Consider the following 24,069-nt stretch of genomic DNA (forward strand, 5'->3'; position numbering starts at 1 on the left):
CCTCAGCATTTGGTTTCCTGGTTGGGGGGAATGTAGAGTATTTTAATCTTAAAATAATAAGGGATGGTTCTTTTTTCACAAGGCACAATGGCTTTTCTGTAAAAATGTTCTACCTTTTTATCTGATATGTGTCAGCTGTGTCTACCATGTGAACTTTTCTAACTTGTAAAAAATATTAAATCAGATGCTGAGACAAAAGTAGAATAGCCAGTTGTAGAGCAAAATATAGTTGTCCATTGAAAAAACTTGAGGGATGGGTTTCTATACCTGAAACATTTTTGGCCAATGTGATAGGTGTTGTAAAAAGAAAAGAAAGAAACTACAGGACCATGGGCATGTAGAGGGCGAAAGTCTTAACATCAATTAATAAAAACACCACAAAAAAGGAAATTCACAGTTAAGGTACAAACATCTTAGTGATGGTAAATTTGCTGCGGTATCTAGCAATCACATGTTGTATTAAATCATCAAATGCATTCAATGTCATTTAAAGCAAAGTATCAAATCAAATATAAATCAATATAAATCAAATATAAATCAATATAAATCAAAGCTGCTGTTCAATAAAGTATAAAGATGAAATCATTACATATGCTTCAAATTCACCTTCAGGAAATCTCATGTGGAAAAAGATCACATACCATACTCAAATGGCATGTGATGGCATTTTTCTGTTAAAATAATTGCCTGATCTTCCGTGATAACAAGAATGATGAACTGTGTCTGAATTTCTACGAAAATATTAACATGCTTCCTGGAGCACTCTGTAGTTGTGCCTGTCTTTTAGCAGTTAGAAAAGTAGTACAAACGCAGGAACTTATACACAAATGTCCACTGGAAGAATGTTCCTTATTCCTTATCAGTTTGTGCATGCCATAATAAAACATTTATGATGTTTTTCACATCATCTGATAGATATCCAATGGGCCACAGTCTTTTCAGGGGCATACCTACTGCGGTGTGGACTTTGCCATGGACACAGAAAGTTCAAGGTGTTCCAGCATGAATTTATCCACAGCCAGAGACACTTGGGTCTACCAGCTCAAGCATGAACTTATCCTTGGGCCACAATCACTTCAGGGGTGTACCTGCTGTCATATGCACATAACTGTGGCCACAGATGCTCTGGAATGTACCTCCTCCCATGTGGACTTATCGACAGGTCAGAGTCCCTTTGACTCAAGTTCACTCTGGAGTTCCAGCCTGTCCTGTACTGCAGCACATGAAGAGCAGCCATGCCCTGGTCATTTGCCAACCCAGGCACATGGCTGTTGCTGTTATTAAACTGTTCCCAGGCACAGTAGAGTAAGATGGTAAGGAGTATAGGAAACTGCAAAAGCAAAAAGCAGTCACTAGACTTCAATATACGGTCAGGCAAGCAAGCCCCATGGCAAGCATAAGACCCTTCCAATCAGTAGCTAAACAGCTATAAATTTGGTCTAGCACACTCCAATCAAATCTGTCATTATCTCAAACCCTTTGACCCCCATGTTGGTCTCCAAAAAAAGACTGCTGTCGTTTAAGCTCAGTTGACATCTAAGCGCCACACAGATAAAACCTAAAATTGGTTAATAATTAAAGTAAAAGCTGAACAGCAAAGCAAAGAATTAATTCACTAATTCCCATTGGCAGGCAGGTGTTTAGCCATCTCCAGGAAAGCATGGTTCCATCACGTTTACTTGGGAAGACAAGCGCCATAGCTCCAGGTGTTTTCCATTCCTCCTTCCTCCCCAACTTTTATTGCTGAGTATGATGTCTTATGGTACAGGATATCCCTTTGGTTAGTTGGGGTCAGCTGTCCCAGCTGTGTCCCCTCCCAACTTCTTATGCATCCCCAGTTACTCACTGGCAGGACAGCATCAGAATCAGAAACAGTCTTGATGCTATGTAAGCACTGTTCAGCAGTAACTAAAACATGACTATGCTATCAACACTATTTTCATCAAAAATCCCAAACACAGCACCATAGAAGCTATTATGAAGAAAACTAACTGTATCCCAGCCAAAGTCAGTACTAGAAAGAAAGGATAATAGTGACAGATATGGTACCACAGCTCGATGACATATATTCCACTTGGACTAATTAAACAGAATTTTTATTCAACTATCTTTCCCTACTGAGTTACCTTTCATCCATCACCTTCCTCCTGGTACTGGGTTTTATTTTCCTTTTACAATTACTGTTTAAATACTGCATCATGGTCTGACCCCACTCCCATTCATACTCTGTAATATTATCTTCCTGTTCCTTAACATTTCTTTTCTATTCAAAATGCTACTGAGAAAACTTCAGGGCAATACTCATCAGAGCAGCAGAGCACTGTGCATAACGTATGTCAGGAGAAGAAGGCCTCTCCTCACGTTTCCTCCCCAAAAATACTTGCTTTCAAATTGAAATGTCTTGTGGATATCCTCATGCCATCAAACAAAGGATGTTCCTGTTTTAGGCTTGGATAAGACTAATGGAAAGAATTTTTAAATGTTCCTTAAAACAGAAGTAAATAGAGCCCCTACCTCCTATTCTTGCACTTCAGTTTGAAGGTAATTCTGCTACTAATAACACAAGAAAATCTTGGAAATCTCTGGAAAAATTTCTCACAGAAGAGCAGGATGGCAGTACTAGCTCTGAAAAGGAATTACATCATAGCATCTCTAGTCTTTCATATTTGTTTAATTTAAGGTTTATTTGCTACATTTATATTTATTACCTTTGAATTGCACTATCTTATTTTCTCCCCCTTCCTGTCCTGCTGAGGAGGGGAATAACAGAGCAGCTTCGTGGGCACCTGTTGTCCAGCCAAGGTCAACCCACCACAGTATCTCAGGAAATGCAGCAGTTAATTTACTGGCAAAATATTTATTGCTGTCAGCACGACAAAGACAATACGTTATTCTGTTCCATGTACTATCATAAGCTGCCTGTTAAGTTTTAATTCCATAATCTTTATTGTGAGTGATGAGGTAGGAGACAAGAACTCAGTCTGATTTTCAGAGAAAGGACAAGCATGTATTACTGACAGTATAAAAAAATCTGGTTTTAGCTTAAGAATGAGTGAATTTGATATGGAAGTCAGTGACGGAAACACAGAAGAGCAGGATATCATTTTACAGCAGCTATTCTTCTCCCCTCCCTCCATCTTATCACGCTTGAAGTCTAGCAGGAAGAAGTTTAAATGAGTGCCAGTTCATCCTTTTCCTTTATGGCCATCTGATCAAATCACAGAGGGTTGGGCAAAAACATTAGGAAAGTGACAGCATGGAAAATGAATGACAAATACAGCTGCTATTTTGCCCAAAGAATATAGGGGGAAAAAAAAAGCATGTGTGAGAGAAAAAGAATGAGCAAAAGAGATGGAAGTATACAGGTCTTGAAGTAGTCTCATATTTAATAGTTACTGATGGTTTAGATGTACTTAGGAGAATAAGTAGCAATTTCCAACTTTGTTAATTGAACTAGGAAAGAAAGCTCCTTACCCGAGCAGATAGTCTTTGTGAGGCAGTTAGGTATCTGCCCAGTGGGCTGCAGTGTGACAGTGAGACAAGTTAGCCAGACTAGTTTCTACAAGAGATCTGAGAGTGACAACAGGTAGATGAGTTAGACTGTACAGTCTGTGTTGTTACTTCTGCACTGCTTTCAATATTCAGGCTAGTGTGTATGACTAGCTCAGCTATGTGCATAATTCACTGGAGCCTCAAATGGGGAGACCTTGAGAGTGTACATGCAGGTGACGACTACAATAGGTCAATTCAAAACATAAGTCCAACTGAGAAAAGTCTATCTTCTCTTCTAAACTTGCACAGCCCCTGGCAATTGTTCACTGCAACTAGAACAGCATGCATATGAGAATAAAATAAACATTTTCATAACAGTGATAACCTTCTTATGACTCCTTACACTGATATGAATCTTTTACAATTTTATTATGAAACATGTTAATAGCTTGCATAACTCCTTAATATCAAAGCTTTTAGTAACATGAAGCAGCTAAGATTACTGTATGTGTGAATGCATTCTTTTTTTTTTTCACTGTACAAACTGTGAGATTCCATGGTCCTATAGCTACCTAAATGAAGATAGGTGCCCTGAAAATACCTTTCTAGGCCACATACTCTTGATGAGACCCTTGGTGTATGGGTTTTTCAAGTTTAAAATTCTGGAAATGCAGAAGAAAGATTATGATGCAATTAAACTTGTTAGAGGCCTAGGAAAGAGATACAGACCAACACACACGAAAATTGTAATCCCCGGGCAACACAGAAGTATCTTACTCAACATTTCTGCAAGAAAGAATTGTAAATTTGCATCTTGCTTATACTCCTGTTTTAAATGACAGGACTTTACAAAATTACAGTTTGAGAAACTCGCTCCGACCTGCAGAGGTGATTCATTTCAGCCATGGACAATCACTTTAGTAATAATGTATACCTTTTCACTCTGGGTTTTGAGTATCATGAAAATAAGCTGCTGTGACAGAAATATTAAGGTAATTTACACATGCACAGTAAACTTAACATATCTGGGACTCTCCTGCTATATTGCTTTCAGACCTGAGAGTGTTTGGATATCTGAAGTCTCGTCTTTGTTTTCTCTGGTTTTACCTTACATAGTAATCTGGAATGACCGGGTTTCCGCTACCACTGGGTGACAGAGAAATACTAAGTCATGTCTTCATACATAGCCATTTTTCTTCTGAATATTACTGAAGTACTAAACAACCTGTATACATAAACCACAACTGAGCCATGCAATCCTAAAAGAAAAGTACCGGTATGTAGCACACAGAATTATATTGCTCTCGGAAACCTGATCATTAGCAAAGCATTTTAGGATTATGATATTTAGTAAACAAAAGTTTTTCTATATATTTCTGAACTACAACTTATGTCCCCACATCCCCTTATCCTTCATCTCTTTGCTCTCATTGAAATCTACTTTGAAAGATTCAGACTCAAAAAGACTGTTGTACAACAGTAGTTCAGGACCTCTTTGTGATTTTGGGCCAACAGCCCAGCTGAGGGGCCTCTGCACAAATGCATGCAGCATGGGAAAGAAACAAGAGGAATGGGAACCTGCGATGCTGGTGGAAAGTTACGACATAGTGGCCATTCTTGAAACCTCGTGGGACAAATCCTATGACTGGAACGTGGCTATTGATGGCTACAGGCTATTCAGAAGGGACAGGTGACGAAGGAGAGGCAGAGGTGTTGCTTTCTATGTTAAGGAATGGATAGAGTGTGAAGAGATGTCACTAAAGAAATAGCCAAGAGGAAGTTGAAAGCTTATGGGTAGGAATTAGAGATCAAGGCACCATGGGGAACCTTGTGGTTGGTGTCTACTACAGGCCGCTGGATCAAGGGGAGCCTACTGATGAAGAATTCCTACTCCAGCTACAGGAGGCATTGCGTGCGAAGGCTCTTGTCCTGATGGGGGTTTTCAACCACCCCGACATCTGCTGAAAAAGTAACATGGCGAGCTGTAGACAACCCAGGAGGTTCCCAGAGTGCCTCAGTGATAACCTCCTAAGACAGGAAAGGGACAGCCCTACCCGAGGGGATGCCATACTGGACCTGATAGTCACTAATGCGAGTGAGCTCATTGGGAATGTCAAGACTGGAGGCAGCCTGGGCTGCAGTGACCACACACTGGTGGAGTTCACGGTCCTAATGCATACATGCCAGATGAGAAGCCTAATCAGGACCCTGAATTTTAGGAAAGCAAACTTCCAGCTCCTCAAGGAGTTAGTCAATAGGATGCCCTGGGAAACAGTCCTCAGGGACAAGGAGGCAGAACGGAGATGGCAGATCTTCAAGGATGCTTTCCATAGAGCACAAGAGCTCTCGATCCCCAGGTGTAAGAAATCAAGCAGGAAAGGGAGGAGACCAGCATGGCTGAGTTGGGACCTGCTGGTCAAACTAAAAGGCAAGGAGGAACTTCTACAAGTACGAGGGCTTCTAAAGTACGTCAGCCAGAAAAGGAAAGTCAAAGCAAGCTTGCCCTCCCTGATGACTGAGAATGGCAAGCTGGTAACAACAGACAAGGAGAAGGCTGAGGTTCTGAACAATTTTTTTGCCTCGGTCTTCACTTCCAGCCTCTCTTCTCATGCCTTCTGAGTTGAAGGACCACAAGATGGTGACCTGGGGGACAAATGCCCTCCCACCGTAAGTGAAGACAAGGTTCGTGACCACCTGAGGAACCTGAATATAAACAAGTCTATGGGACCTGATGAGGTGCACCCCGGAGCCCTGAGGGAATTGGCTGATGTAGTTGTCAAGCCACTCTCCATGATATTTGAAAAGGCATGGCAGTCAGGTGAAGTCCCTGGCAACTGGAAAAAGGGAAACATTGCACCCATTTTTAAAAAGGGTAGAAAGGAGGACCTTGGGAACTACCTCCCTGTCAACCTCACCTCTGTGCCTGGGAAGATCATGGAACAGATCCTCCTAGAAGCTGTGCTAAGGCACATGGAAGACATGGAGGTGATTCAAGACAGCCAGCATGGCTTCACCAGGGGCAAGTCCTGCCTGACCAACCTAGTGGCTTTCTACAATGAAGTGACTGCATCAGTGGACAAGGGAAGAGGAACAGATATCATCTATCTGGACTTCTGCAAGGTATTTGACACAGTCCCCCACAACATCCTTCTCTCTAAGTCGGGGAGATACAGATTTGACGGATGGACTGTTCAGTAGATAAGGAACTGGCTGGTTGCATCCAGAGGGTAGTGGTCAATGTCTCGATGTCCGGATGGAGAGGGGTGACGAGTGGTGTCCCTCAGGGATCCGTTCTGGGACTGGTGCTGTTCAACATCTTCATCAATGACATAGACAGTGGGATCAAGGGCACCATCATCAAGTTTGCTGACGACACTAAGCTGAGTGGTGCGGTCGATGTGCCAGAGGGACGGGATGTCATCCAGAGGGATCTGGACAAGCTAGAGAGGTGGGCCCAAAGCAAACCTTATGAAGTTCAACATGGCCAAGTGCAAAGTCCTACACTTGGGTTGGGACAATCCTCATTATCAATACAGGCTGGGGGATGATGTGATAAATAGCAGCCCTGCAGAAAAGGAGCCGGGGGTACTCGTGGATGAAAAGCTGGACATGAGCCAACAATGTGGACTTGCAGCCAGGAAGACCAACAGCATCCTGGGCTTCGTCAATAGAACCGTGGCCAGCAGATCCAGAGAGGTGATTCTCCCCCTCTACTCTGCTCTTGTGAGACCCCACCTGGAGTACTGTCTCCAACTCTGGAGCCCACAGCACAAGAAGGACATGGACCTGTTACAGCAAGTCCAGAGGAGGGCCACGAGGATGATCAGACATCTGGAGCACCTCTCCTATGAAGAGAGGTTGAGAGAGGTGGGGTTGTTCAGCCTGGAGAAGAGAAGGCTCCGGGGAGACCTTATAGTGGCCTTCCAGTACCTGAAGGAGGCCTACAAGAAAGCTGGGGAGGAGCTGTTTGCAAGGGCACGTAATGATAGGATGAGGGGCAATGGTTTTAAACTAGAGCAGGGTAGGTTTAGATTAGACATTAGGAAGAAGTTCTTTACATTGAGGGTGGTGAGACACAGGAACAGGTTGCCCAGAGAGGTGGTGGAGGCCCCATCCCTGGAGACATTCAAGGCCAGACTTGATGAGGCTCTGAGCAATCTGATCTGGTTGAAGATGTCCCTGCATACTGCAGGAGGGTTGGACTAGATGACCTTTAAAGGTCACTTCCAATGCAACAGATTCTATGATTCTATGGTTCTGTGATTCTGTGTGGCTGGACCACCATGACTAACTAGCTTTTTGCCTTTTACCAGGGGTTTTTTTAATTTGGTTGTCCAGCATAAACTCTTGTTGGCCTTATAGCACCTTTGTCTACACTGTTCTTCTTAGCTTGGGATTTGCATTCTGAGCTGCAGGGGGAATAGCTTGCCCTCCACCTGCCTGGAGTTCCTGTTACTTATCCAGTCTGTCAGACTGCTCATCAGCCTATAGCCTTTTAGAAAGTAACAACAGTTTTAGAGTAAGCTCCATTATGTAATGTCTAGAGTAGACAAAAAAAAGTTTAAAAGACCCCAATAAAATATAGACATAGCACTCTCCACCTGCTGGGTATATCATATAGTTGGTATAGAGTGTTCAAACCAGAAGTTTTCCTACTGCCCATGTGTGTACATTACTTCAGATTCGTTATATATTTTCTTTCATGAAGTTTGACACACTACAGAACACAGTCATGCACTCATTTGAAAGTCCTAATTCTATCACTTCTTACAGATTGGGAGTTGCACTTATTGCTCAACAGCAGTAATAGTGTACAAGCATTATATTAAAAATACTTTTCTAAATTTGTAGCTGTGAAGTACAACATATTCACTTCATGGGGAGGCTTATTTCTGTCTGTCAGCAAGTGCTATTATTAGATCCATTGGCCATAAGTACTGGCTTGCTTTACTTGTGTTCGCTAAACAAGTTTAATAATAATTGCATGTACTGTGCAATTTACTGTTTTATTTAGGAGGCTTTTTTTATTTCCCTAGTGTACCTTTTCCACATGATATTTGTTTAAAATGTTTTACTATGCACTATTTAAGGGCCAATGGGGAGTAAACATACTTTAGGTAAAAAAAAAAATAATTAAACAAAATCATTCATCTGTGAGATAGACATTAATTTGAGAAGTTCCACAGCACCAAATTTAATGAACTGACATAGAGGAAATAGAGCTTGCCTCAGAGCAGTTGACAGTTCCTCACCTATTGATACATAACAATTTCTGTTTCCTATGTTTTGTCCATGTCGTTTTGGAAATAATAGCATCAATAGCTGTTCTTCCTGTTGTTTTAATCACAATTAAAATGCATTTTATTGGTTATTAAGACAAAAAAAACCCCTCTGTGTCTATGTCATTGGAAGAATAGAGTGTACGGGGAAACAAAAAAAAAATCTTCTTTTTGATTAGGGATTTTGTAAGTGAAAAGCATGGATCTTTATGAGATTGTGTAATATTACATTTAAAAGACTGACCAGAGACTGACCAGAACCATGCTTCTGAGTAGAGAGTCTTATGAGCATTACTGGTTACAAATGCATTAGGTTTCTGGATCTGACAGTTCCACTAGTTATACAAAATTTTTTAAAGTGTCTCATCTGAGTTATGAAGAAAGTTTGAGAAATGTGCATAGCTTGTATATGGCACCTAAAATGATGAGTATGCTGAAAATCAGGGTCTTGATCTTAATCTATTAAAATTAGCATCAGTGTTCACGTTCACTTGATCAGGAGGAAGAGACAGCACTGTCCTCTAAACAATAAATAGCTAGTTCCAAACAGTGACATACAGTTGGTTAAAAAAAATAAAACTGGATGGTTGATGACATCTGAGAAGGGTATTGCATCAACTGCAGCTGTTTCCACAGCCTTCTCAACTGCTTTTGCCTGGGCTAGTGGGCTGGTCTTAATCAGGATATCTGACAATTCTTCATGATAAAATAAATAATTTCATTTCACATGTTGATTTAACTGGATGAGTGTACGCTTAAGGGAGGGCTGTGGCACTTAATGTTCTTTTATTTTGCTGTTTACTCTCTGATTTGTCCATTGATGTTGCTGGGTTGTACCATTTGCCAGCAATAGCATAAAGTGCAACTGATTACTGACAAAGCTAATAAATTAAAAAGAAACATACACCTATGGGTAATTAAATTAGAGTTGAGGGAAGTTGTAGAGATTAATGCATGCAATCAAACTATGTGCCTTAATCACTTCCACTGTCAGCTGTAATTTATGGCAGAGCTTCTTTACAACGATTCACTTTAGATAAACTTTAAAGGCAAGTATATGCAGAGAGGAAAGATACTGCATTTTAGGTAGGCATCTAGTGCATTTTGACAGATAACAATTCCACAACAACAAGAAAGAAGCTCAAACCAACCTCTTTTACCACTGCCAAGCAACACTGAAATTCCTTGGTTAAGCACTAATCGCCTGAATGTACACAAACAAATTTGACAAGGGTCCTGAACTGATATGACATCTAGGGGGATGGAACCAGAGGTGTCTGCGAGAAAACCTATTAGAAGTCAGTCATTCAATTCACAACACTTTCTGCGCAGTACTATTTATTTACTGACTTTTCTTCTAGCAGTTTTTTGTTCAGCCTAACTTCAAAAGTATCGTGCACATGCTTGCTACATAGGTAATTGTGCCATAAAAAAAATACTGATGATTGACATAGAGATGACAGGAAAGGAAGTTTCAGCCCTCTAGAGTTAAAACACCTTCATTTAAAAAAAAAAAAAATCATTGAGAAGACATTTTAAACACCAATAATTAATGTAATTCATTTGTTGAAGTACGCATGTAGATTTCCATCACTTCTGCAAACATATTTGTGCATGGTATACCTATACAATCACTTCTTTGCTACAACTGCTGTTAAAAGAGATAAAATAACTTATCACCATTTTTGAATATACACATTAATGAGAATGAAGTAAATGTTAATCTATGGCATTTTGACACTGAAAGATTGGAGAGAAAAAAATGTATCTTCACAGTTCTGTGACAAATAAATATATTCATCACTTCAAATAGATTCATGCAGACTAGGAATTGTATACTGATACATTTTAAAATTGAGGCCTGGACACACAAAGGTTTTGGGGCAACTAAGATCCATGTAGTAGCTGAGATATTTATTTCTCAAAATGTGACAAACACATCTAGATCAGAGAAGCAGATTTCGGTTGCAAATTATATTTTCATGTGGATGCTTACTGCAGGAGATGCTTAAATTCAGGATAGAAACAGGATTTTGAATACACATTTGTCTATCCTTGAAGTTTAGACATCCTTCACTGAATGCTCTGTGATTCTTGATGGGCATGGCTTTTTCCCATTAACTATACAGGAAACCTATGGACATATAGGAGATGCGTGAATTCTACTCCTTTGTCTTAGTATTTCAGATTTTGGGCTATTGCATCCTTGCTTTACCAATCACTTCACTGAATCTGAACCTAGGTTTGTAATAAACTTTAACTAAGAACTTAGTTTTTCATGTTTCAGCATTTTTGCTTTAGACGTTGAGGTGGGTTGACCTTGGCTAGATGCCAGGCGTCCACCAAGCTGCTCTATCACTCCCCATCCTGAACTTGACAAGGGGAGAAAAAGGCTCATGGGTTGAGATAGGGAGAGGGAGGTAACTCACCAATTACCGTCACGGGCAAAACAGACACAATTTGGGAAAATCAATTTAATTTATTACAAGTTAAAATCAGAGTAGGATGATTAGAAATAAAAACAAATCTTAAAACACCTTCCCCCCAACCCTCCCTTCTTCCCAGGCTCAACTTGACTCCCAATTTTCTCTACCTCACAAGGACACAGGGGGACGGGGAATGGGGGTTGTGGTCAGTTCATCCCATGCTGTCTCTGCTGCTCCTTTCATCTCACGTTCTTCCCCTGCTCCAGTGCGAGGTGTCACCTGTCGATACAGTCCTCCACAAACTTGTTCAACGTGGATTCTTCCCACAGGCTGCCGTTCTTCATGAACTGCTCCAGCACAGGTCCTTTCCATGGGCTGCAGTCCAGCAATGCTTTGGCTTCGGTGCCCCACGGCATCAGAAGTCCTGCCAGCAAACCGGCTCCAGAGGGCATTCTTTCCACAGGGTCACAGGTCCTGCCAAGAGCCTGCTCCAGCACAGGCTCTCCAGAGAGTCATGGATTTCTTCAGGGCACCTCCTCTGGTGTGGGATCCTCCACAAATTGCAGGTGGATATCTGCTCCACCATGGACCTCCATGAGCTACAGGGGGACAGCCTGCACCATGGTCTTCACCATGGCCTGCAGAGGACTCTCTGCTCTGGCACCTAGAGCACCTCCTCCCCTTCCTTCTTCACTGACCTCAGTGTCTGCAGAGTTATTTCTCTCACATATTCCCACTTCTCTCTTCTGGCTGCTGCTGCAGTTTTTTTCCCCTTCTTAAATATGTTATCACAGAGAACTACCACTGTCACTGATTGGTTCAGCCTTGGCCAGCAGTGGGTCTGTCTTGGAGCTGGCAGGCATTGGCTCTATCAGACGTGAGGGAAGCTTCTGGCATCTTTTCATGGAAGCCACTACTGCAGCCTCCCTGCTACCAAAATCTTGCCATGCAAACCCAATACAGACATCAGTGAAGTCTGGAAGCAAGGAGGATTGATGTTCAGTAAAAGGCTTAAAAAAACATGTTTCTTCCTTAGCCTAAATATTAGTTCTGGGTACAGAATCAAACCAAGGCCCAAATAATCACTTCCTGGAAAAACTTCAGTATAACACCATATTATTTCTAAATAATACTAAGCCATTGATACAGACTATAGTATAATTTGACAGTTTATGTTACTAAGTACATATCTTCCAGAAACCTGGACAAGGTCTACCTAGTTTTAATGGAAGAGATGTTATTCAGTACAGCTAGTTGAGGTGAAAGCTGAGACTGAAAGGTTCAATTGCTGGAGTAACATTAACTGTAAGTCATCCCTTACTTGCATTCATTGTAACTCAGACAAAACATAATTCTGCCCTTTGGGAATTCAGACTCATTGAAAACATGAACCTTTGTCTGTTTTTTAATCTTTTTTTTTTTGGATGGAATATAGGAATTTTGTAATGTCTTCTTATCATCATGTCCTTTTAAAATACATGATGTGATTTTTCTTTTATTTTCTTAAAAACATTGGAAAGATATTTTATGCTATAAAAAATATTTTAACGTGGTTATGGGATATGAGGTATACAGAATATTAATGTGTAGTTTGAAATAGCATATTAAAATACTATGGATCTTTAATATTCCAGTTAATAAGGTTTTATTTCACATTGTGGCTGTTAGGATTCATCTGGAGGCTGTACAATAAAATGAGATAAATTTTCCTAGTACAGCCTCTGCTTCTGAATGTCAAGTTTTTTAACCACAAAAACAAAGGAAACTTTTCTCTCTGTCTATATGTCATATAAAGTTCATGCCTATTCACAAGACAACAATTACCCCAGAAGGGGTTGGGGATTGCATTGTTGTCTTAATTAATTTTGTGTATGAAAAATATCATCTGATTAATCACAGCATTACAAATTTTATTTGGCAAACCCCACTTTGACATAAATATGCAGTTGTGCACTTTGTGCTGAGTGTGGCTGCTCTTATCACTACTGGGACCATCTAGTATCTCAGAGCTGTCATAGCACAGAGGTTACTTGAGATAAATCACTTAACAGCAGCTGCAGGCCCTTCCAAAGGAACAGATTAGATACAGTATATGCGGGGTAATGCAGAGTGAAACAGACTGACTGAATATTCTGGAATCTAATTCAGTAGCATCCTCCTCCCAGTTAAAGCTCAGACCTGGCAAAGTGTCATAGAAACTGGTGAAGATCATTCTTCAGTAAGGTCAATGCAGTCTGGAATAAAATTATATTGAGCCAGCATAGCAAATACATTGTCGTCATGGACTTTTTTTGCTGCTGTTTTCCTTTTCTGACAGGTTAATTTTTTATTTTGCTTTCACTGTTACACCAATATGGCTGAGGATCCTTTCCCGTGCACAGCGTTGCTCTCTAGGAGGGACTAATTGCCACAAGACAAGGAAAAACTGAATTGTGAATAACCTTTTGATACCTGGAGTCCAGAATAAAGTTAATTTGATGCAGCTCATAATGATTCACTGCTTGTTTGAGATGAATGAAAGAAAACCAACTCTATTCAAATGAGGTTTACAAACATTAAAGACAAGCTTCAGGTAACAGTTTAACAAGGAAGAGCAGATCATAATACATATGGTTTTGTTTAGAAATGGATAGTACTGCCTAGCAACAGGGCACCTGCATCTCTCCCTTCTTGTCAACCAAATCGAAAGAATTTGTCAATACATCTTGCTTGCGAGTCTTCTGCCTCTATTATACACTATAGGATGTGTTCAGAGAAGAATACAACACATAACTTTTCATTTACTGCCAGGCATGGTTAGAAGAAGACAGGGAATTTTATCGTCAGGCTTTTCATTTGACACACACAGAACTGCTATCCTTTTTCCTCAACCAGTAATCTCAAGTTTGCTTAAAATCACTCAGCTCCTCACAAATTACGGAGTTCTGCGTTTTTTTAAAGTCAAATAACCTTGTCCAAAATGTATGTATTCAATGACCACATACAAAAATATGTCTTCTAAAACTAACCTTCTACACTTAAAGTGGCTGGCACATTAGAAATGTTTTTGTCGAAAGGTAGAGTTTATAGAGAATTTTCCCTCTAAAAAATGGAGAGAAAGCAAAAGGATGTGGGGAAAATGCAAGCTTTAAACTATAGCAAGAGGCAATTAATGCCAGGGTGAAAACATGGTAACTGTTGTAGGGGAAAACTTTAAAGTGAAGTAGAAAACCAAGGAGGGAGGTTTAGCATAACACCTCTTGTAGGCGTAATGATGTTTCTCATATGCTATAAGAGCATATAAGAGCTCATGTGCTATGAGAGCATATTCTTTTTTGAATGTCAAAATGCTTGTCCTAAAACACGTCATTCAGAGATTTGGGTAGGTATTAAGATATAGAGTTATTTCTAAGTTGCTAATTGTCAATAAATGATCTGAAGTACTGGAAAAATAGCTAATTATTTGGTCTTGGTCATCACTCAACACTAAATGCCATCAAATGTTTTTGACTTAACTTCAGTAAAGCTTGTCTTTAATTTGCACTGAAATAAAAAATAAAATCCGTTTGAAACATTTTTACACAACACAATTTCAAAAGGACAATTGGTGATAATTGCCATTTATTCTTTATTAATCTTTTCCTAATACGAAGAAGGATGAAAGCACTAATTTGTAGTTTGCATTCACTTTGCTGTGCCTTTATTTCCCCTCATGAATCCTGGCTTAATAAAAGACGAACTTGGAGGATTTGCATCCAAAAATTCAAAAAATGTAGGAATGGTCATATCTGGATCTTGATAAAGGTTCAGGAAATTTGAGAGCACATCCCACTCAGGAGTTGTTAAATCACAAAACTTCAAATGAACATAAAGGTAGCTCATTAATTTACTAGATCTTAATGGTTATGCAGTCAGATGAAGAAAGTTCAGAAACCTGGTTGGATCAAGTGAGGAGAATCATTGTGTACTGTAGAAAAACAGCAGTCAGCAGTGGGGAAAAGCACAACAAAGGTATCTCTGGTAACTTTTAAAACCAAAGGGACCCGCTACAACAAAGAAACTAGCAAAAATATGTAAAAAGAATGACTGTGTTATCACGGTATACAAAAGAGGTAACTTAAAAAAAAAAGTCACCTCAAGCAAAGCCGTGATACACTGCAGAATTCCAAAGAGAAACCATCTGTGTTAGGGAAACTTTAGCTACTTTATAAAATTCTCTAGTAATCTCCAATGACTTTTTGTCTGCATTAAGAAACTGAGACAGAAAAAGTGTTTAGTTAAATTGACAATGTCTATACTAGTAAAAAATATTTTTTTTATAGTACTGTAAAAAGTCTGTTTGTTAGAAATGCCCATCCCATGTCCTGGAACAGAAGACTATGTCTTTGATATGGCTGCTTAATGTGTTGGAGAGCCTTAGAAGCTGGACTTTAGTAGAAAACACTGCAAAACTTTTGAGACACATGACCTTGTGCTAGACAAATATGTGCCTTCGCAGTCTCAGTCCATAGACTAGAGGCAGGAGCAATACCAAAGTTTGAAATATTCACAGGATTCAGAAGCCTATGAGGCTTAGCACGATGGGATCCAAAGCCAACAGTGAACGAACATTTAGATATATTACCTGCCCTAGATGCTGGATGGGTGTATGTGAGGGGGTGAATTTGAACTTGGACACTCTTACTTGTGTTTCTGTGGGTGGGAGGAAACATCAGTATACAGTTAGTTTAGAAAATAATGCAGTCATTCCCATGTAATAATTCACAGTTACCTTGTTATGTTTCCTGTGTAGCAGAGAAGTGTAGCCTTTTCTGGTTTTTTCCGTAAGTAGATGGCTTTTCCCTGTTTTCCTTTTCCTTGCTTTCCCTTCCTCCCAAATGATAAATGTGCTCTCATTTCCACATGCAGCCCCGCTCCCAGCTCTCATTACTGTCCTGGCTGTGCCTTACATCTGGCAAGCCTAACATGTCACTATCTGTCCTCAGAAACAAAGTGCACTGGAATACTCAATAAACCAAGAGAGTTATCCGACCTGTATTACCCAACAGACTCCGTGCATGTCATTTCTGTAAAGCACCTTGCATGCCTCTGCCAGCCAAGAGCCTTCACATATTCCATCCATTTTGAAATAAGCATCCCTTGAGTAGCAGTGTGTGCACCTTTATACATATTTTACCATCTACTCTTGTTTTAACTGAACCTAGACAATGTTCTTCTGACACTTGCAGACTTTAAAATATCTTTGACTGTCAGAGTCCCAGAGCTTTCAGACGCACAGACATTGTGATGCTCTAAAACACATACAAAAAGACAACTGGGTGTGTGTAGTAAATGGATTATGAATTTCAGATAATTTTCTCCAAACACTTCTATGCTACTGGAATTCCTGACTGTCATTTATTCTACTAAAAACAATAGCTCTCCCTGCAGCAGTGTGAGTGGGTTTTATAAAATTTAAACTAAGTTCTAACTAAGTTTAAGCTGAAATTCCACTGCTGAACTGCTGCTCTTGCATGGAGCAGAAACAGGACACAGGCAATTATCTTTTCTAGAGTAAATAACATGGAGTACGAAAACCAGGCAAGCCACAGGGAAGGAACACTTCAAACAGTTAATTTCTGTTCTATTCACCTTTGTTAATACACTTTCTCTGCTTCTCCTTGAAAACAAAACAAAACAAAATAAACCATTAATGTCGAAATTTTTTAATTGTCAATCATCTTCCTCTGCTGATGACTTCGTCACTTTTGAATGTTGTGCCACATCAAACCATGCCAGACTTTAATTTCAGCTGCACTACTCCTGAAATGGTGGGACAGAACCTGAGTCCTCTGACTCCTCATTCCTGCTGTTCACACAGATAGTGGGTAGAGAAGGGCAGGGGAATTTGGGCAGTGTCACTCCAGTTCTTTTGACAGAAGTGCTGAACAACAAAGGCATTTTTAAAAGATATTTTTGAATTCATCTTTAAAAAAGATGCCTTCACTCTAAAGTATGAGAGGGAAGTAATTAGAATTATTAGGAGTTGCAGTTGTTATACAAATGTTCCATGATTTCCTTCAAAATGTTACCGCAAGGAAGCAAGAAGCTTCAAACACACATTCTTACTTCTTATGTTATTTTTCTCTTTTCTCATATATCACTGCAAGAAGCAAAGCTTCAACAAGTTTGCTGCAAATGCTTCTTAGGTAAATCACTGATTCAGGCACCTTAAATCACAAACCACATGAAAATAAACAACCAATAGATGTAACTAATACAGAAATTTTTAATGACTAATTCTGTGGCAGAGGCTTGAAAGTATAGTCTGTCATATTAGATGCCTAGATCACCCTTAAAAGATCATTTGAAACTCAGATAAGGAAAAAAAAAGAAAGAACAACAAAAGTGTCTCTTGATTCCCTTTATCTTATTGTTCAATTTGCCTTTTTAATTTTCAATTCTAGGGATGTCTTACATGTTCGAGGAAATATTTAATGTTTTTAGTTAGTTAGTTAGTTATACCGCATGTCATATTGATGAAATCATTGCTACTGGACCGAGAATATACCTTAGCACGATTATGTGTGCTTTGTCAGTTAATTTTGAGCTGTGATTGTTCCTTGTGATATTTTCTATCCAAGATGCAAAGATGACAATTGGAGAGGCAGAAAATAGATGTCATTGTATATATTATGCTCCTCTGCCTAGTCAAGTTCACAAAAATTTGACAAAGTGCATATTCCTATTGGGAGTTGGAGTGTAGCTCTAAGCTATTCATACGTGCAAGGACTCCCCCTTTTTCTACTTTTTTTTCCATTCTTTTGCTGGTAATGATTTAGTACTAGTATCCATGTAGCACAATACTTTCTTTTTATTTGTCCTTCCCCATGCATAGTGAAAGGGTGGTCTGCTGCCTTTCCAACAACATTTTTTCTCATGTTCTAAAGAATTATATGTTTATATTTTCATGCACACTAGTTATTTGATTTGTACTTAGAAATACTAACCATGGTAGCAGGAATAATCATTCAGGCCTTGAAATCTCAGAGCATTGGATTCTTCATGTAATAGTACCAGCAATCTCACCACATTAAAGTCTGTCTTAAGTCTTTCCTCTCTCCTCATCCTATTCCCCACACCTGAAACATAGTTTCATGTACTTTTCTTACAAGTTTGGACTCCTGATTTGGGCGCTGACCATTCAGATAATCAAATACAACTGTTGAACCTGCCTTCATTGAGAAGCTTTCACTAGAGAGAATATGAGAATACAGTAAACTTCAATGTGTTTTTGGAGGAAATGCTGGAATTGGTCTATCAGTGTTCTGTCACAGTGTTTCTGGAGGGGCACCACAGAAGTCTTGAAGCAGAAATGGATGTCTGTAGCCTTACTTATACCTAATTCCCCTTGTAATATTTCTCAGGCAGCCTGCTCTGCTGAGCTCCCATACTCCTTTTTTTTACTGGATTGGGTTTAAGTTAGAATAGAATAGAATAGAATAGAATAGAATAGAATAGAATAGAATAGAATAGAATAGAATAGTTCCAGACCTACAACAATCATCTAGCCCAACTGCCTGAACATTTCAAGGCTGATCAAAAGTTAAAGTATGTTACTAAGGACATTGTCCAAATGCCTCTTAAACACTGGTGGGTATGAAGCATGGACCACCTCTCTAGGAAGCCTGTTCCAGTGTTTGACCACTCTCTTGGTAAATAAGTGCTTCCTGATGTCAAGTCTGAACCTCCCTTGTTGCAGCTTTGAACCATTCCCACGTGTCCTATCACCAGATACCAGGGAGAAGAGATCACACCTCTCTCTCCACTTCCCCTCCTCAGGAAACTGTAGAGAGGAATGAGGCCTCCCTTTAGCCTCTTTTTCTCTAAACTAGACAAACCCAAAGTCTTTAGCCACTCCTCACAGGACATTCCTACCAGCCCTTTCACCAGCTTTCTTACCCTACACTGGATACATTCAAGTACCTTAAAGTCCTTCTTAAATTGTGGGGCCCAGAACTGCACACAGTACTCAAGGTGAGGCCACGCAAACACTGAATACAATGGGATAAAGTCATCTTTTGACCGGCTGGTGATGTTGTGTTTGGTGCACCCCAGGATGCAGTTTTCCCTCTTGGCTGCCAGGACAGACTGCTGACTCCTGTTGAGCTTAATGTCAACCAACACCCACAGATTCCTTTCTGCAGCGCTGCTCCCCATCCACTCTTCTCCCAATTTATACTAGTGCCCAGTGTTACTCTGTCCTAGGTGCAGAATTCAACATTTATTCTTGTTAAATTTCATGCCATTGACGATTTCCCAATGCTCCAATCTATTTAGATGTCTGCAAGGCCTCTTGTCCCTTAAGAGAGTCAACAGCACCTCCCAGGTAAGTATTAAGTCAATAAACTTGCTAATGAAACATTCAGTTCCTGCATCTAGATCATTGATTAAAATGTTGAACAGAATGGTCCCTAGAGTTGAGACCTGAGGAATAATGCTAGTGACTGGTTACCAGTCAGATGTAACCTCATTCACTACAACTGTTGAGTCCTGCTGTTTAGCCAGTTCTTCACAGCTGGACAACTTGATCAGAAGGCTACTGTGAGGGACAGTACCAAAAGCCTTACTAAAATCAAGAAAAACTACATCCACCACCTTCCTTTCATTCACTGTCAAATGGCCTTATCGTAGAAGGATACCAAATTAGTTAGATAGGACTTTCCCTTTGTGAACCCATGTTGACTGTGCCTGATGATTGCATAGTCCTTCAGATGTCTTTCATTAGAACTCAGTATGATCTTTGAGAGATAGTATAGTTCAGGCAGCTTGTGTCAGCCACTCACATATGACTGTTCTAGTCTTTTTGACTAGACCTTATTAGTCTAGAAATGGTTAGACGTAACCTGTGTGCTAGGAAAGGTTAGAGTAAATTGCAAATTTGCCATAGCAGCCAGATCTCTTGAAGAAGCAAAGTCTAAGCTCCAGATACTTATATGATTTATGCTACTAGATTTGGGACCAGGCTTTGGGTCAAAAGCTTTAAAAATGATTATGTTGAACTATATCTTTAATTCTTTTTTGTTGTCACTTTTGCTGTTTCCTAAAGGTCCTCAATACATTTTCTATAGAAAGGAATTTTGAAGAACTGTTTATATTACTTTGTTAACATCTTTTACAAATCAAAATATTTGCCCCGAAAATTTAGTCACTGGATTAATCCAGTTAAATGTATTTTAGTCACTGTAATTTTCAAATGGTCACAGACAGGTTGCCACAGATCTTATTATTTAATAAGATGATTCATTTATATTAATATAACTTTGCCGTTCAGAACATAATGTGCATGATGCTTAGTTCTGAAGATGGTAATGGGTTAAAATTCTAAAGAAATGCTTTCTTTTCTCAGGGCCTCAAATAAACATAAATAGTGGCTGTCCATCATGACATCCCAAAAGGGCTCTTTATAAATTTTTAACATCTTTAGAGAGAATGAAACTAGAAGAGACATTAACTTGAGATGACATGTTACAGTCAAATCAGTGACCATATAATAATAAATAATAATAAACATTAATTACAAATATTAGCAAGTTGATAGACTTATGATCAAGAAATTATCCTAAGTGCCTTGAAAAGTAAGACTTTCAAGATGTTAGAAATCTATTGCAGTAGTTAAAGTCTTCTGTGGTGAGAAACATTTGCTTACTTCACTGCTCCATATCTGACTTTCATAAGTCCTTGGGTTTGATGGTAGACAGTATGTCTTCTGAAAGTGAGTCTGATACTTTGATTTATGAAAATGTTGTAGAAATAAAACAAAAAAAAGAAGAAAAATGGGACAACTGGAGGAATGATACACAGCAGTGTAAATGTAGGGGGACAAGCCAAATATCTTGAAATATACATCATGCTCTGAGATAAACAGTCTTCCTCTTTTTTCTTACAGATGAAAAAATACAGTGCAGAGTCACCCGATTCACACGCTCAGCATACCAGCAGTGTTGTTAATATAACTCAGGTTGAGTGAGACTGACTTTGCAGAGGTAGCATTGTTCTGTGTGTTGGATTTGAAGCAGCATCCTGTGGATGTATATACTGCAGGTAGGGCTTTACTGTGAAAAAAATTGAGGAAATTACTCCGTAGAAGTAGAAAGTAGAGTTTCGTTGGACGACATTCAAGTCAAGCAAGAATAAAACCTTTGTGACACCTTGGTGATGAATAAGCCTTGCTCCAGCTGTAAGCCTTGGAGTGAATTTCAACCTCAGCAAACGAATGATGAATGGGCAATATCATCTAATTGTTTTTGTGTTTGAAAGATCAAAATGGTAAGACACAGTTCAGGAGTGAATTGCACAAACATTGCTATCAGGAATACAGTTTTAGAAAACTGAATATTCACCAAGCATGCCAGGGAGAAAGTTGATCACTAAATGCACAGAAGTGACACCTCCTGCCACTCCTTCTTCCCACCTCTGAGAAACACTACACGTTTCTTACCAGCCCCACCCCCACCGAAATAAGATTCCACAATGCATTAATCAATCACTGAGGACTAAAATAAAAGGGATTGTAAAACACTGAAGTATGAATTAGCTATTCATTTACTAAAATGAAAAAACAGAAAAACTTTCCTCATTGCACCCAATAGTTGTAATTAATACTTACTTTACACATTGGAAAACAGAGAGGCTTTTAAACTTTGTTAACTCATTAAATATATATTTTTTTAATGATGTGAAAGGGAGAAAAATGAAATTTGAGGCCTTGGTCAGGCACTCATGAACTCCAAATTCTTCGATGAAAAAGGAGATGATACATTTATTCCTGAGCTGGAAGTATGTTCTGTCTATTTTGACTGTGCTCACAGAAATGTGAGCCCTTTCATCAAGAAAAAGTGTTCTATTCTGTCAATACTGTTGGAGAATGCCTATCTAAAGTGAGTCACATTTAGGAGCAGTTGTATTTGCTGACATGTTTGAAATGTGTCTGCAAGTAAGCATGTTTACAATATGTCCTTTTTTCTTTTATTTTTTTTTTTTAAATAGTACAGAACCACCAGAAAGCTGTGGCAAGGAGAGATGCAAAATTGTCCAGCATAAACGAAACATACGAAGAAAAGCAAGGTTATGAAGTGGGCATTGGAAATTGTTGTTATGCAAAAGATAGCTTATGGCATGCATTTTGTCAGCTGAGATTCTATGATTAAATTCATTATTCAAATCCGAACTCTCAGTAGTAAGTGCTGCAAACTATTTGCTTGGGGTAATGGAGTGAATCATGAGTATGTTCAACCCACTGTACTGTCACCTTGTAAAACATCAGAAACATTGTCCAGGGTTTTGTCTTAAACTAGAATACATGAAGAAGCAGGACTATGTCTGAAAGATCCCTGTTGGATAAGGGATTATTCTTTACTTCTTTGGACTGGAAGACAGGCTTATATTAAAAGCAAGCCATCTAGTGCTTTACCCAGGGGAGATCTGGCAAATTCATATTAAAGGGACTGTGTTATTTTGTAACTATTAGAATACTTCAATGTAAAGTAATACTTTTTCAATGAGGCAAATACATATTTTTCAAAGTTAGGAATGTATTTTTTTATTGTTCTTTTTAAATTAACATATTTACTTGACTTTTAAGATTTGTACATTGTAACAATTCAGTACATACTGGACATCACAATGGAACAAGGTAAACAACAGAAAGACCACAGTTAGAGTAATAGCCTACTTTGGGAAGCATAAGAACTTGAAACCTATGGAGTAAAAATGAACTAACAGAAAAGAAACCACTCTGATATAGGAATCTGTTATTGAAATCTGATTTCTGGAGTCATCAGCAACCAAAAGTTGACCATAAAAACATTTTAAAATTTGCCACCAGTATGCAAAAAAAACCTACAACCAAAATGCTGAGACTTGCAAAAATGAAAAGAAATAAAGACAAATGGAATGAATATGAGAAATAAATTATGGCTGAAAGTCCTTCCATTTTCCAGGAATAATGATTAAAACATTGGAGAGTAGATAAGATTTGTTCTTGGGTACTGTATTTGTATTTCCTGCTTCTCTTTTGTGCTTAATATTGCTTCTTTTCAATATTACGTGTTTTATATCAGGAACATATCCTGCAAGTTGTTGAATAACCTTACACCTAAATGTATACTTGGTATACTGGGGGAAAAAAAAAAAAGGATTAGCAGCAGCATAAATAAAACAAACAAGCAAATAAATATTTTAAAGCTAAGAATTCCGAACAAAGGTCAAGCACAGCCACAAAATATGTTCCCAAGAGGAATGGAGATTAAAAAACCCCAAACTGCTGGGCTACTTGTTCTGATGTGAGCAAGATCAGGCAGGAAAAAGGTGAGAACAGATAAGAGCAGAAGTGACTATCCAGTGCTATTTATTCAAACTGGATTGCGAGGTATCTGTCTGGCTCAATAGTATTGCAGTTTTGAAATACTGCCTATCCAGAAACGTAGCCGACAGTGAAACAGATTGTGACAACTTGCATCTAAGAGTGTTGCAGCTAAAATAGTGGTTAATAGAGAAAACATGTTGTTCTAGATAGACTATTAAAAAAAAAAAAAGATGAAGAAGGGACTACAATGAGAAACTGCTACAAAACATGAGATGGAGATTTGGGGAGGTATTTTTTGGACTGTCAGATTTATTATACAGAACATATTAAATATAGACTCTAGACTATCATATAGCACATTGAAAAACAGGAAATTGATTCTAGCTACTCTGTCCATTCCCTGTGGCTGCTACTGTTCAATATCCACTTACAAGTGTTAAATTTCACCTTAGGTGGGATGCCACATAATTTATAGTGTATATAAAGTAAAACATATATTTAACGTAAAAGTAAAGGTGTATTGGCATTTCAGAAATTTTATGAAGAT

Source organism: Rissa tridactyla, chromosome Z (assembly GCF_028500815.1).
Source record: "Rissa tridactyla isolate bRisTri1 chromosome Z, bRisTri1.patW.cur.20221130, whole genome shotgun sequence".
Lineage (NCBI taxonomy): Eukaryota > Metazoa > Chordata > Aves > Charadriiformes > Laridae > Rissa > Rissa tridactyla.